This window comes from Anas platyrhynchos, chromosome 10, assembly GCF_047663525.1.
Source record: "Anas platyrhynchos isolate ZD024472 breed Pekin duck chromosome 10, IASCAAS_PekinDuck_T2T, whole genome shotgun sequence".
NCBI lineage: Eukaryota > Metazoa > Chordata > Aves > Anseriformes > Anatidae > Anas > Anas platyrhynchos.
In genome coordinates, this window is record NC_092596.1 from 19693587 (window position 1) to 19710442 (window position 16856).

Sequence of the window (16856 nt, forward strand, 5' to 3'; positions counted from 1 at the left end):
GAATTAATTTTTTCCTCTCTGTTTCCTGATGCTTTACCTAGATTAAGAATAGCACTTCAATAAATACTACGTAGTTATAATTATCACTTCTTGATTTCTGCTTGGAGAAGCTTGTTTATTTATTTATTTATTTTGGGGCATCGTTATTAACTTAATGCCAATTATGATTGTAGTTATGGCTGTAGTCTCAAAGTATTTCATTCTCTGTGAATTCCTTTATTAAAAAATTGCTTTTGCTTTGACAGTGTGCACAAATTGTTCTCAGGATTACATAGATATGAGAGGCTAAAAATAATACAGAAACCTTTAATTAGAATATTCTTAGAGTTGCATTAAAAGAAAAAAAAAAGTCCTGTTTTGTTCTTGGCTTAGCTAAGTACACTTCACTGTACTGTGAATTGAGGAGTAAAATGTAACTTTTCAATTTTAATGCTGGGAAGTGCAGTTATACTAATCTGAGAATTAACTTCATAATATGCTAAAAAAAAATAGTAAAAAGACATGACAGTGAAGGTAGTTAACCACTAAACTAGGGTTTTTCAGAGATGAGCACAACTACAGCTAAGAATTTCTTCCTGAATTTATTCCTGAAAGCTGTTCAATTTTTTTTTTTTTTGAATACTTTCCAATACCAGTTATTGTACATTTGCAAGTAAAAGATCTTTTTTTCTGAAATGGAATTCCATTCAAATCAGTAAAATTTAAGAGGGATAACAACATTCTGCTTCTGGATAGGTTTAAAAATGGAGGAATTAGATGTGATTTAGGGTTTTTGTTTGCAAAATAAAATCAATTCAAAATTGAAGACTGCTGTTTGCGTGTAATGTTAGATCTTCAGCTGCAAACCAGAAGTCACTTAATACATAAGGGATCATGATAACATGGGTCTTCTGGTGTTGAGTTTCTGCTCAGCTAGCGAAATCATCATCTCCCCAGTTTATTGGAACAACATGGTCCTTCAATATGTCCTTCACTGACCAACCTTTCAAACATATTACTGCTATTGTTGTTTGTGACATAGCTAATGTGAACACAAGGCAGGAGAATCGGCAGCCTGTTCACCTTTAGATGGAGCTGTTTCTCCTTGAATGATTTGAAGATTGCAAATACTTAGTGTGCCTAACAAGTAAACTAAGAATGGACTGATTTGTGCTGTAATCCAGTAATGGATTTTTTAAAAAATGCATGGTTATCACTGCCAAAGAAAGTGTATCCTACTCATTCTTGGTCAAATATCTCTTATAAGAACTAAATATTGATAAGGAGAAGCAGGTATACAATATTTTGGTAAATATGCAAGTATATTTTGTATAATTCAGGTTGGCAGTATTTTTATGGTATGAAAAGAATGTGAACACTCCAAGTAAGATAGCATTACATTTAATTATTTCCCATGGAGAAAAGAAAAATTAAAAAGAAAAAATCTCTGTATTAGTAAGTGACTGTGACATTCTTGCAGAGAACTCCCTTGCTTACTGCTGGGTACTGCACCAGTTCTGGCCAGCTTAGGTGAAATGGGGTCCATTCTGTTACCCTGATGGTATTGCAAAAAATAGGTGAAGTATTTAAGAAGGTAATACTGAAAGCTCTGACTTTGCAAGCCTGTTGATTATCTTCAGATGTTATTTATTCAAGCTATATTTGATCGGGGGGGGGGGGAGGGAGGGAGGGAAGGAAGGAAAGGAGGGAAGGAGGGAGGGAGAGAACAACCCAGCCCAACCAAAACACAAAAAAAAAAAAAAACAAACACAAAAACCTGTAACACAACACACCAGAACTGAATCTCCCTCTCTGTTTCTAAATTATTGATAATATACTAAATAGACTAGTAATTAAAGGAGCTTATTAAGGAAGTGAAAGTTCATCAAAAGTGAACTTGGTGACAAAGCTCAGCCTTCAGTCTCAGTTTGTCTTCCTAAGAAATTCCCTTGCAAGACAGCATTTTCCTTAAGCTGCTGTCATAGCTTCTAAAGATTGTGCTTCAGATTCTCTCTTCTTGATTTCCTCTTTTCACACAGAATATTAACTCTTACCAATGTTTTTGCCCTTCGAAGTATTTTTTTCAGAATCTAGGCAGATTCAATGTATTATCCTGAAGTGGGATCTTTACTTCTGGGAGAGCACCTGGCTGTTCTTACTTAAAATAAGGATTACTCCATTTCTTCAGATACAAAGACATTACTTCAACATGAATTCCGGTCAACACCTTGCTCAACATGAGGTAAAATGTTTCTCTTGCTTTCTGTTGATTCAGATTAGAAAGAGTATTTTATTGAATTTTAGATTTTCAACCAATGTTTTCACTGAAAATTATTATTAATAATCTAACCAGACCAAATATATATAGCTCATTCATTATTGTCTCTTCATTGAGATAAGTAACAAGGACAGTTAACAAATTTGAGGAGATAGATTCCCCAGTACTTTCTACTAAGCATATCATAATAGCTGTATCTTTAAATGGCAGCATGCAGAAGGTAGGAATACACGTAGGAAAACACGCTTGGCTTTTATTATTACAAAGCTTCTTTATGGGTTTGTAGAATGACTCTAATGGATGGCCATCACCTGGTTCTTCAGTGAAGCAGGCACTAAATGTGTTCATTAGCCCTTTAAACTTCCTTCAAACTTTAGTTGTGGGCAAACAGCCTGGTTGGATATATCATATTTCTCTGTTGGAGATACCAACTGGAGTTTGATATGGGGAAGGAAATGTTTGTAAGTAGATCAAGCCAAAAATGAGAGAGAGATGGTGCTGCCTGACTTCAGAGTAGAAGGTGCACTGTAAGGTTGTGCCTGAGGGATGTAGCCAGCTGCTTGCATAAGGGCTGCAAATTCCCTGATGCCACTGCAAAGAGCAGAACAAATGTAGGCAGTACGCACTGCAGTGTTTGAAGGGAGCTTGAGGACCATCAGGTGGTTTTCCAAAGAGGAACACCCTCCCCCCACACTCCCATCGCACATTTCTCTGACAAACTTGTGTTTTATCACCTCAGGTAGGCCACCTGTGTAAAGGATTGTAGAAGAAACAAGAGTGTAGAGCTGTGTGAGTAGTTTGGTCTAGTTACACAGAGAAGGGAGCTGAAGCTGTTTGTCCTACTGCAGTAACCCCACTGCTGAACTAATGCCTGCCTTCCACCTTCTCTCTTTGCAGGCTTGAAGCTGTAGGAACAGGAATCAGATTAAGCAGGTGTGAGAATCATCTTAGAGGCAAATGCTGGGTGTTGTTGCATTAAAGCCTAGTAAAGCACCTGACACTTGGTGAGTTCATCCATTAGTGACATGGCCACTGTGACATATAGCCACATCATTGCAACTGCTGTACTGATACAGTTTAATGTTCAAACATATGTACACCCTGTAATATTCCACAAGCAACCCTGACCACAGTTCCCAAAGCTCAGCTTCTGGCAATGTTTCTGTAAAGCGTTTTCTAGTTTTTGAACTTCATCTGTCTGTTCCTGCAGGCAGTTGATGGAGTATTGCCCGGTCCTGCCTCTCAAATCCAGTCACCCTCCCAGAAAAAAATTGTCTTTAAAGCAGGATTGGCTGCACAGTTCGCTGATGACTTTTTGAAGGTGCCAGGACTGGGTAACTTGCCATACTTCTATTCCAGGTTCAGACTGAATTGAATCACACATCCAAAAATAAACATCTCTTGACATTTTCCTTTATGGCACATTATACCAGCCTAATTTCAGACAGACAAATACACTCATTTTCAACATACGTCCATTCAGGGCATAGGACAAAACAGATCTTTATATTTGTTCATACTTGTGACAGTAGATGGAAGTGACTTTCCTTTTATGTAATTTACCTGTTACTCTTTTGTTGTCCTCTTCAACTGTTTTGTCTATGAATATCAGACTACTGAGAAGAAGGAATATTGTCTAAAGCCAACAGTGCAGAGGAGTTGTATCAAACTAAAACTTATCAATGCCTTTTGGAAGCTTACAGATGGGAGATAGTTCTAGCATTTCAAGATAGCCTGAACCAAAAAACACTGATATAAATACCATCTTCTGATTATCAGCATATGCTGATTATATAATTGTTATTATACATACTTGTCTGTATGTTACTGGGTCTGTCTTTAGTATCTGTTCTGCTCATGACTTTCTGGAGAGCTCCCACAACCTAATTCAAATATTCTTTCTGGCTTCTGGTCAGATCCCTAGAGGTTGTGATAAAGCTTTATTAGTTTCATTAGACTTTCATTACAGAACAATCAGAATTGTACTAACAAATCCCCTTGTTATTGCTGTATAAATTGTACATCATATCTGCTTAGTGGTTTCTTAGTGGTGAGTAGCTGAATGTTCTACGAGTGCAAAAAGTAAATGAACATTTGCTGAGCAAAGGCCTGTCAGGCTCCTATTTATTTCCAGACAGTCCTGAAATTCTCTGTCAATCCTTTACTTGTTCTTGTCTTCTCTGAGTGAAGGTATTGAATAGCATTTTCACCTGGTGTCTGGCAACATCTTAGAATGTATCCAGTAACTGTTTAGAACTGGATGTAATGGGAAGTTGTGGTTCCCTATAAAGCCCAGCCTCTGAGAAACAGAACAATAAATAGCATCTCTTTTAAGTTTCTCTTTTTATGTGCTATGAAGAGAATATCCAAGAATTTATCTAGCAAAAGTGTATTACATAGTTATTTCTGCTTCTATTTTCCTACAAAATTGCTGTAATTAAAGAAATTGCAAGGTGACAGAGTGACTTCTAGCCTTCTAAAATAATTTGTCTTTTGATAAGATAGCAATTTAAAACCAGTTTAGAAGTGTGTTCATTTGGAGAAAAAGCAGAGAATCAGGCTCAGATTTGTGATATGAAGGCATTCTGGGTTTTCAATAGAAATACTTGTAATACCATCTTGTGATTTTATTTATTTATTTATTTATTTATTGTATGCATCTGTGATTTCAGCAGCAGTGCTTTTTGTGTATTGGTGATGCATAAACTTGCATGTGGTGTTAACTACTGTGAAGTCAGTCACATTTAGTACTGCACTTATGCACTGTTGTTCTCTAACCAGCATCTTCGCAGATTTCTTCTAACATTGGACCAGCAGGCATTAGCAGACGGGTTTTTGTTTGTTTGCTTGTTTTACTACTTGTATTATAAAGATGATTCCTGGATAATTTATTACTTTGGATCAATAGTCAAATGTGAATATAGATTTAGATAGATTTATGGATATGAATATGGACTTGTGGACAAATTCTGATGGCTTGGTGTTGAAACATTAGCCAGGAAAACAAGTTGTTTTCCTATGGTATATTATTATAACTCTACATAAATAAAAGGGAAAGGCTTTCTACATTAATGATAATATGTCAGTAGTAATTTTTGGCAGTTCTGTGGAGGAATAGAGCTACTCAGGAATGCTAGCATACTGACTCCTGGTTTGCTCAGCAGTATTGCCAGGTCACGCTGCTTTTATCTAATCTTATGCGCAGTAGTGGTAGCTTCAGAAAACAAACAAACAAAAACAAGAAACAACAGCAACAAAAAACATGTATCTGAGTGCATACCTATTTTCTAATTGGTTAATGCAGGTTTGATTTTGTTGCTCAAGGACATATGAGAGGAGTCTTGTTCTTTATGTTCAAGTACATATTTCAGAAGGGAATTCCTATCTGTCTGGGGGCTGGAAGAAATGATTTTGGGAGGAGATTTTTTTTATGATCCATCACTACAGATGTTCATAGCTATTTTCTGTATTCTATCCTATTGAATATATGTTAGACATAATGTGCATATGTTTTTCTGCAAGCCTGACATTGATTTTCTGGTATTTTGCTATTAAGCAGCTCTTAAACTTCTGCCACTTCAGTTTGACTTTTTGCAATCAAGGAAAACTATTTACTGTGTTTTAATACTGCTGTGGTAGAACCTACTTCAGAAATGATGTCCATTTCCATTTGTACAAATAAGTTGATTGACTGTTTGCTTAAGAGACTTGCTATTAAGTTTTGTGCAATATTTTTAATTAGCAACTTTTTTGTTTGTTTGTTGTGAAAGTCATTCAAACTTGCTGTATACGCTATCCAGGGATAAGACAGTTTTATTTCAGAAGACAGCTACTTGTGCTCTAACTTATGTTCTCAGGAATTCTACCTTTTCCTTATTTCCCTTTAATTTATTTTCCAGAGTAGCATACTTATAGGTTTAAAAAATATCACCTTATGACTTATCACTTCCATGATTTAGATATTAACTACCCAAATATTTCTTCTATAGGAAACAAAAGCTTTGACTGACTGTTCTTGATATAGTTCTTGATGTATTTTTGAAATTTCACATTGCTTTGGATGATGTATACTCTGTTTCATGATGACATCTATCTTACCACTGTGGAGTAGGAGCCTTCATATCATGAACAGACTTTTGCCCAGAATCTTCAAAAGGAAGCTATTTTTTGTCAAATTAAATAGAAAGGGAGGAGAAAACAATTTTATAGGAAGGTGTAAGGTGATTACTTTTCAATGATGCAAATTGTTAGATACTTGTCTTCACTTTCTTCACTTCTAATTTTAATGTTTGGGTTTATATATATTTGTGTCTTCTATCCTCATATGTTTTCCCATCTAATTTATTTATTTATTCATTTATTTATTTTTAGTAATGTAAATATGTAGGAAGTTTGAAAGCCAGGCAAATAAATCTACTGTGATATCTTGCTTTGGAAATTGTATTGCTTTCTGCTTTTTTGAAAAGAAAGAAGTAAACATCAGTGAAAGTGGGAGGGGAGATGAACTGTATTAGGAATCAGGAATGAGTTTCTCTTTAGAGGATTTATGTGAAGAATGCTGTTTTTTTCTTTTTTTTCTTTTTTTTTCTTTCTTTTTTTTTTCTTTTTTGATATTTAAAAGCTCACATCTGCAAGGAAAAGCAAAGACAAAACAAAACCCTCACAAAATTCATTGAAAATCCCATTCAGCTGGAAATACTTCAGATTATATTTTTGATCAAGAATACATTTTTAGCCTTGGTTATTCTCCATACCCAGCAGTAGCCTCCAAAGTTCTGTTGAAGGGCGAAACAAGGTGGGGGGAAGCAGTGGTGAAACCCCTCTTCCCCTGCTCACTCCTGCCTACTCTGTGTATGTGTTCTTTTGTGTTGAGTCCCTGATGTGATACCTTCTTGATGGGAAGGAATAAATTTTTGTTGTACTTATTGTGCACTTAGTGTTGGCTCTGTGAAATAGTAAACCTTTCATCTGTGGTTTGCATGGAGGCTTCTGTAGGGCTTATGGAAGAACTGCATAATCACCCCTCAGTGTTTGAGTGTTTCAGTCATGTAAAAAATTTAATATTCACTTCAGAGAATGAAATAGATCCCAGAACTGAGATACTTGGCGTTTGGTAATGTATAGATTAATCCCACTGAATTTTCTAATAGCAAGAAGGCTATTTTCTAGTAGCAAGAAAGAGAACCATCTCTCTCCAGGCACATAAGAGTGCCTGTTATTCTTGCCATTTTACTGTGATGGCTTCAGTCTAAAATCCTTATTGCTCTTACAAATGCTTTTGCAGTTCAATGTACCCTTCTACTTATAGCCAATAAATTCAGTATTTATTGGGTTCATTTTCTGTGGGGTATAATAAGGGAAGATAAACTGTTTTCAGAAAAGTCCCAGTATAAGCTTAGTTTTCATATTTAGATCCTAATTTCTTTGAGGTAAGTTGAGTATTACATAGGTTAATTAAAATAAAGTATGAGAAAATTATTTTTGTCTTGTAGTTGTGTCTTAGATAGGAGCACAGCATAAAGTCCTGACTGGCATGCAGTTCATTTTCTCCTAGAGCAGAAGATGCATCTTTTTTTTTTTTTTTTTTTCTGACAGATTTGTACAGAAAGAACAGGTCACAGCGACTCAGCAAGTGATGTATTTAGGGAAATCTTATTTATTTATTTATTTATTTTGCTTGGCAAAGTATTCTGGGATCATTTCAACACTCACTAACATAAAGTAGTGATGATTTCATGGCTTTGGAGACTTTGTATGAAGATTGGAATGGCCCTGTCCTGCTGAACACCTTCCCTCTTTGCTGACCGCAGCCATGTCATCCCCATGCCTGGAGCTGCTGGTCTCCTTGTCACACATGGCCTCATGCCTGTTTGCTGGCTGCTTGCATCTGTGCTCCCAGGTGGCTTGTGTACCTCCATAGTGCCAGCACAGGAAACTCTGCCAACATTGTGAGTGGAGTGGCCCAAAGCAGCAAAGGTTTTCCAGTGAATTTAAATGACAGTTTGACACAGTAATATAATTTACTAGCCCTTGCATCAATGGAGGCTTCATCGTTTACCCAGATTGATATAATATGTCAGAACTTCGTTCTTCTGTGACTTACAGCAGATTTCTCAGCTTCTATATGCATACATGCATGTAAGTAAATACACACACACTCAGCTTGAAGTATATTCCTTAATATTTTTGCCTTAGCTGAGTGCCACAGACCACCCATGCTGCTTTCTTTTTATAGTTGTGGAAAAAGTTGTTCACTTACTCAGAGGTAAAACGTGCTTTGAGCCTACACCTACAGCCTTGAGAAAATTCAAAACTAATGTAAAAGTGTTTTTCTATTGACTATACAAGATACAGAAGTGCTGACTACTAGAAATTGTATAAAAGAATTGTCTGAACTTATTAATTTCCAAGGATGTTTTGATTGCTTGTGTCAGCAGGAAAAAAAAAAAAGGAAACTGAAGTATAATGGCAGGAAATATTGTGATATTCAAACAGATGTCAAGAAATTCTTTGCTAGTCATTTTTCCCCCCTTTCTCACAGAAGCAGCAAAAACACAGTAAATGGATCATAAGCATCTTCATGAGTATGTGTGTGCAGAATGAGCCATTGCATGGAATTACTCATTGTGTGGAATTAAGTAGTTGGAGGGCCAGGATCCACTATAGCAGCTCTGTAGCAGTAAGAGCCAGGTGTAAAAATGCTGCAAAGTTAGTTTAAAGTAGAACCTCTTATCAGCCCCTCTGACTTCTCCCAGGAAAAAAAGTCAGATTCATTCCTGCTTGGGATATATTCTCCTGTACTTTACAACGTGTCTGTGGTATAATACTTAATACATTTTAATTTGTAGGTGTGGACTCTTGGATTTTTTTTTCAAAATAATGTTCCACTGAGGAATATTGGTCACAAGTGTATGGCAGTGTCCTTGTGCTACACTTCTTCCAGATGAATTACATGCCTCAGCTGCTACAGTGCTCAGGTCCTTTAGTAGTTACAAAGAATAGAAATCTCTTTAACTGTGGAAAATTTGTAGTTTTGGGAGAAAGAGATTTTTAGATAATGACATAACGTTTATATGAGGTGGTAACATCAGTTAACCTGTCTTGATAGTTTATTTTTTCTTGGAGAAATTTTCTAGCATGTCACTTTGCTTCACACAGATCAATTGTTGTTTCAATTTTCACTATTTGTAGATGTAGTGATATATCTTGCTGTAAAATTATACACTGGCAAAAAAATAAACAATTTTTGCAGGCTGACAGAATTAATAATTTGTTCCTTTTTGTCATATGGATAAATCTTATTTTAATGATTTTTTTTTATTATTTTTTTTTAAGCTAAGTATAACAGAGAAGACCAAGGATTTAGAAGCAGATAATGTTATAATGCTATTTCTCTTGGGGGGGGGGGGGGGGAAAAAAGTTATTTCTTTGGAAGATGATGCACTTTTACAAATGTATGTAATTTTTTTTAATGAATTTTCTCACCTTTGTGAAGCAATAAATGCATGGTGTGAGAAATATAATTTTCAAAAGAAAGGAAGATCATAGTTAAAATGTTTGTGTGGGTCTAAAAAATAAATCACTTTTTTATGACTTGTAAACAGTTTTGTTTATTCTGGGGTGTGTGTTTCTTTGGTTAGTAGTACTTACATTAAATTCCATTGAAAAATGAAGAGGAAAAAATTAATAATACTCTTTCCTGTCTCGTTAATCTGAACAGTGGCTTAGTATTTTTAAAAGCTAATGCTTTAAAGACTAATGCAGCTTTATCTGTTTTGAAATTCTTGTTTAAATCAAGGTTGAGGTAAAACATTTTTAAACAATAGAAATATTTGTAATCTTTGAATATGTTTCCTCACAATTTTCCCTGTTTCCCACACAATCTTTCAAGGACCCATTACAGAAGATGCATGCATAAGACTTAGAGTGGTTTGTCATGTACTTGAGAAGTTTGCTTTTAGTCAGGTTTATTAAGGGCTTTCTTTTTAACACAATGAAACAGTCAGTGATCCTCTCATGAGATGAAAATCTCTTTTTGGAAGAGAAGAAGGATCTCTATCTTCTCCCTTGTCTTAATTAGCCAAATTATTTGCCCTGTTGCCTTTGGGGGAATTCTGGCTTTTTTCCTTACTACCTTGCCTTCTTTTTTTTTTTTTTCTTTTTCTTTTTTTTTTTTTTTTTCCTTTGTTTATGAGATTCAATGTCAGACACATTAAAAGTCCAAACAGTTCTGTGATGAACCTACTAAAGTACTCTGATGCTGATAACAGAAGATATTATGGCAGCTTTTGGAGAATCAGCTGGAGAAGAGTCTGTTGCTTCAATTTTTCCTGTGGGATACCAGGATGATGGAGTATTCCATGCTAACACATAGAGGTATAAATGCTTGTAGTCTAATAATTACGGTGCAGAATACTAAATGCAGACAGACGTGTCATTTTACAAAGTAGAACTAAAGTATGAACAATTGGGAAGATGCATCCCCTCTGTATTTTGAAGTTGTATTAAAAAAAAAAAAAAAGAATCACAGAATGACTGACTTTTTTTTTGTAAATTTTCATATACTGATAAAGCTGTATGAAAAGCATTAATGAAGGTGTAGTTCTTTTTAAATGACAGAACAGTTGAAAAGTCTGAACCAAACCTTTCTAATGAGTCAGAAATTAGTTTATTGTTTCTGTCTAAACCTTTTCTAATTCTATTTTGTTTAAGGACTGATTCCTGTGACAGACTGTTAGTACTATCACCCTGAAGTGGAGGATCACTTGTCTGCTTATATTTAAGACTTATACTTACTACACTTACAGATAGCAGCAAGTTGTGTGGCTTGGTCTATAAGACAAACCTTTTATTGTTTTCCACATTACTATGCCATGCAGAAAAAACAACAACAAAGTCTTTCAGAAATTAGTGTATCTGGTGACTTATGGGACAGTTTGTTTCTTTAGTGATAGGAATCATTGACATGACTTGGTTGAACCAGACTGATTTTAAAATTCCACAATTAGCAGTTTTGTGTGGAGGCATGATGTTGCTTTCTATTGTTTTGTATATTTTTATCACTGTATAATGAATGCCAGATAATTTCATGGCTGCTGTAAAGCATGTTAGTGGTGGAGTTTACTATAACTCAAATGGTATTGGGCTAACTGATATAATAGAATTATTTTCTTGTTTAAGCTTTCCTCAAATGAACCATTAAGCCAGTCCTGAGTGTAGGTACTGTTTCTGGTCAAGACTGGGCCTGATGGCCACAGTTTCTCTGCTTGGTGTCCATGCAGGTCTGCTGCTCTAGTAGTGGAGCAGCAGGAGTCACAGAGTTACACTAGTTGACATTCATGGTCTAATATCCCTGGTTTCGTTAGTAAGGTTAATAAGGTTATTCGTAATTCGTAATAAGGTAATTTAGTTAATAAGGTTAATGCTGAATGGAGAATCTGGGATATTACATGTTTTTAATTTTGTCTTGGAATATTACTTGAAAATAGGTCTAAGTATTGAAAAGTCAGAATTAATCTCCCTTTGTCATAGCTCATGCCTCTTTCTAATTCCATTATTTAAACATGCACTGAACACACAGAGTGTGCAGTATCAAATCTAGGACATCTCAAGATGAAGAGGTGCATTCTTTGCAAAGTCAGTTTGGAGGAGTTATAAGCTGTATAAAAACAACTGTAGTTTGGGTCAACTGCAAATAGATGAGGTCCTCTCCTTGACCTCCTGGATCTTATTTCATGGTAGAGTTGCACTCTACTGCTTCTCTTAAAAATTACATTAATGACTCAAATCTTTTCCCAAGATGGTAACCTGTTGTTAACAAGTACCAAATATTCTTCTCTAAGTTATTCCGGACGTACATTCCTTAAAATCCAAAACAAAATGTCCATTTTACAGTGAAAAACAAAGAATTTGCAGTATCTTTGCTTTCCTTTTTTACTAAATAGAAGTACAAAAGTCTTGGTGCTTTGATATTTCAAGTTTAATCTACTAGAGATCACCCTGCTTTAATGACATAGAATAGACCACATAGACTAGACCACATTCCAATTTAACCAAACATTTCCAAATAAAGTACTTATCTAATGTTTGGAAATCTAATTCTTTTTTCTTTGAAGAAGTAGGTGTCATTACATTTTATTACTCTTTAATTTCCATGTACTTGCTTGTCAAATACAAATTGAGTTTTAAGTCTATTTTACCCCATTTCTGTTATCTGTTTTATGACAGAAACTGTGAATATAACTCTTATAATCAAACTGGACCAGATTACTGTATTGGGACATCTTAACAAAGTTGCAATTTTAGGCATGAGCAAGTAGCATAATAGAAATACTCATGTATCCATGAAGCCTAAAGTAATTATTTCAACATTTAATGTAAACTTAATAAATCTCCAAGCAGACAGGTTGTGCATATATATCCAATATTTATGGATTATTTTTTTTAATTTATTTTTACTTGCTTTTTGGCATTGGGCGTTACTAAACTCAGATTTTCTAGCAAGAAGACACTAGAATAAAATATTTTTGAAAGATAGAATTGGAAAACTTAAGAATTATTAAGAATGAAGGTGAAATAAGTCAATTCCTTTAGAAAAAATGTCAATTTAATTTATTTTTGTTAGAAAGTACTACAGAGATTTACAATCCTGGAGTATCAGAATTTTGTGATATTTGCATTTCAAATTTTAATGATATAATTGTTAAGCCAGAAACATTGTTATTAATTACTAGACAGCAAAGGCTAGAATTTCATTACTAACATTAGTTTTAAGTTTGCACTTAAAACTGGATCCCCAGGCAGTACTGATTTGATCCAGACCATATATGAATACATTACATGATTAATGTTCTGTTAGCTACAACATACTATTAGGATTCACAATTGCTTATTACTTCTGTGTTGGATGTAGGAGGATAGGTAAATAAGTATAGAATTATAATAGAGGAGAAAGACTGTGATAGAAAAGCTAATGTAACAAAGCTGTTTTTCAGTAATTATGAATAAATTTGAAATGCATTTGGGCTAGTGTTTGCAGTCATTTAGTTGGCTAATTTTGATTTACTGTGTCATTACATGATGCCATCAATTATTGTCTAGTGTAGGTATTCAGTATGGCCTTATTCAGAGATGGACAGTCTACAGAAACACAAACGTGTCCTCGTGAGCTCAAGTCACAGCTTTGCAGCAAAGGCAGATATATTATAAAATGTGTATCTCTTCTCAACTCTCTTGATTCTTCACCTCTGTGATACCCATCTCTCTGTTTGTTCCACTTCCTCTGGGTTTCACCTCATTGCCCTTGAGCTTTTCCCCTCCTTCATTGCAATCTTTCCTGCTGGAGTTCTAAGGGGCTACCTTGCTGTTGTGCTTGTATTTTGCTCTTCTTTCATGACCTCTATTTCTTCTGCTGAGGGAGCTAATGTTTTCCTTTGCTACTTACTGATGGGGTTAGTGCCCCTGTCTCCCTGATTCTCTTCTCACTCCATTCTTTAAAAAAAAAAAAAAAAAAAAAAGGAGTGGAAAAGTAGATCAGAAGTAAACTGGTGAATGACAATTTGATAACCTTCTTCCCAACCTGGAACTTCCAAACACTGAATTTTGCCCCAATGTGTCAGCCAAAAATGAATTCTATAGGAAGATTTTAAAAGGAATGGAGTAAAAAGAGCAAAGTAAGTAACCTCCATGGGGAGTTTCTACCATTGTATCTGTTTCAACAGAACAGTAGAACTTGGAGCTTTACTTGTAAAGCTCTCTTTGGAAAACAACTTCTTTTTATTCTCTCAAGAACTTTATGTCCTCAGGATAGAAACCAACACTTCATAACACACTCCATGCAATAATCCCATCCCAGGGAGAGGTGTTAACAATTAGCTGAATTCTTTGCATATGTTTAACAATACCTATTTGCAGGTCTGTTCTTCCTGATTAGTAAATGCAACAGAAACTTGTGCAGCTGCTGTAGAAACTTAAATTTGCTAAAGCAGAACTTCTTAATTTTTTTTAAGAAGTGCTTTTTTGCAGTGTCAATATTTTTGTTTGTTTGTTTGTTTTTAACCTTAGAATTTACAGAACAAGCACACATCAAATATAGTATTTTTTTCAGGGAGCAGTATGAGATCTTGGAAGTTTTACAACATCTTTTGTATGGAGATATACGTTTTAAGAAAGAGTTTTTTGTAAACTCTTCTCTCCTGCCATTTCTAAGTCCAACCTTTGCACCTTTGGGTGCATTTTGGAACTGAAGTCTATAAGGGTTAAAGAGGTAGTGAGGGATATACAGGGCATTAATCTTTAGAACTCAAGGGCTTCATTACCTCAGACTGTCTCCAGTGAAAAGATGGGTATCCTTTAGACAGTAACAGGAAGCCTAGTTCATTAGCATTTCTGATTCTTTTTATAGTTTAGATAAAGAAGACCCTATAATAGCATCCATCCTTGGCTCTCTTAAAAGAAACACCGGAAGTGTAAAAGATATATGCACATTCCCAGTGAACATTTGTATTTTTGCTCGTCTCCTAACGTGTATAGATACTTCTGAGATTTTCTTGTCTTACATAAAAGATAACTGATATCAGTTCAAGAAATGCATAAATGAATTTGTATTCACTGATTATTTCTGAATATAAGCAGAGTAGTAGTTTATAACAGAATGTGGTATTTTGATTTTTTAACAACTTTTATTTAATCAGTGCACAGCTCAACATGTTTTTTTTATGCCTTGACACCCCAGTATTTACTACATGGGAGAAGAATGCTAGAATACTGAGATAGAGGACATATGTTAGCTACTGCACCTTTACTTCAATAGAAATGTATCAGATGTTATTTTATTTTTGTTCATTTTTCTTAACATCTCCTATGAGGAAATTTGAACTTAGATGTTTTGCTTGAGCTCACAGAAGGTCTTTCAACACAGATTCTATACAGTCTTATCAATTCCTGTGCCAAAACTGGTAGGGACAGTTCTCAAGACTACTTGTCCTGCTATTTTGCTGTGCACAAAAGAATACTTTTCAAGCCTTTGTTATTATATTTTATTTTATTTTGATGGATGATTCAAGTCTAGAACCCACAAACATTGAAATCGTGTTTTGAACACAAAATTATGATGATTTGATAAAATCCTTATACAAAACTCACTTGCAGCTTTATTGAATGCATTTAATTTCTCACATAGTAAAAAGTTACAGATGAACTGACTTCTAGCAAAATCACGGTTGATCAGGATGGTCATAGAGAACTAAAAATCAAAAAGTATAAGAAGCTTCTCTGCTTTGAAATGACTGAGTTTTTTTCTATGATAGACTATGTGTGATAGAATGACATGATAGAATATGTGTGTTTCAGACTCGCATGTACTTGAAATGGAAATAATAAAACTATTTTTCCATAAGTATGCAGCATCTGACATTTCAGAGATATGTTCTAAAAACATCTTGTAGTAATGAGCATAAATAATATTTTCCCACCAGATGTTAATTATAATATAAATATTAAATCTAAATAATATGAAAGTGTTTTTTAAAAAGATTTCAGTACTGTATTTTTGTTTCAGAGCAGATACGTGAGATTGTTTTGTTCTTCCTCTGCCTTTTCAAGTGCATTTTTATTTTTTAATTAAAAAAAAAAAAAATCAACAGTTTGATTTAACAAAAAAAAAAGAGGAATATAAGACAAACAGAACATTGAACAGAACATTGACAATCTTAGTATTGTAATTCCTTTTATGGAAAACCGTTTGTACCCTGGAATTTCCTCATTCAGTACATGTGTTCAAAAACTGTAAATCAAGAAATTTCTCTGGTCTTTATGATGTGTATGCTTCCAGAAATTTGTCTGGGGTGGGACTTCAAAGACTAGGAAGAGTTGACAAAAAGAATAAAGCTTCACATTTTAAAAGAGAATGACAGAGCTTAATCCCTTCTGAAATATCTACCATTCATTGAGCAAAACTAGATCAATTTTATTTCACTACTTTCCTTGACTCTCAATTAGTTTGGTCATCTTTTTTAATTAAGTCCTCCAGATAGTAGATATGCATCTCATCATTTCCAGTAATGTATTTATACTTCACATCTTGCTTCATGATCTGATTGATATTAATCTCTTTTTAATCACTGATGCATTTAGATTTCATTTTATTGTCATTATTCTCAGAAATATCAGAGGATATAGTATTTATATTCCTGCTTTTTATTCTTTGGGAAATGAAAGTGGTGTGTTGCTAAGAGTAGAGGAGTTATAGTGTGGTAGTCCAGAGGTAGGATGTAGGTAAAATAATAAAAATAATGGGGCAAAAAACAAAACAAAAAAACACTTGTGAAGATAGTGTATAAACAGTTTTTAATCAATTGTTGCTACTAAAACAGTACAGCACATCAGTATTGCCCCTGATAATATTTAAATCAATACTGAATTCCAAAAATTTCATAAAAATGAACATTTTAATAAGTTTCATGTGTGCTGTAGAGATATATAGTCTTTCCTAGCAATTTTTCTTTTTATGGAATGAAAGATGAACTGCTTTATCTTAGGAATTTGTTTTTCCTCATTTTGTGGGCAGTTGCTGTGGTATGTGTTTGCTTGGGGGAAACAC

At 34.5% G+C, this 16856-nt stretch overlaps 1 long non-coding RNA gene across 2 annotated transcripts in view; it reads left to right on the forward strand.

The window, feature by feature from the left end:
• Window positions 1–6596, forward strand: part of LOC140003357 (uncharacterized) — a 45006-nt gene extending 38410 nt beyond the window's left edge. For both annotated transcript variants that reach the window (XR_011811850.1, XR_011811851.1), the window contains 2 exons: window positions 2055–2221; window positions 3155–6596. This is a non-coding gene — a long non-coding RNA (uncharacterized lncRNA). The remainder of the gene's footprint in view (window positions 1–2054; window positions 2222–3154) is intronic.
• Window positions 6597–16856: the final 10260 nt, after the last annotated feature.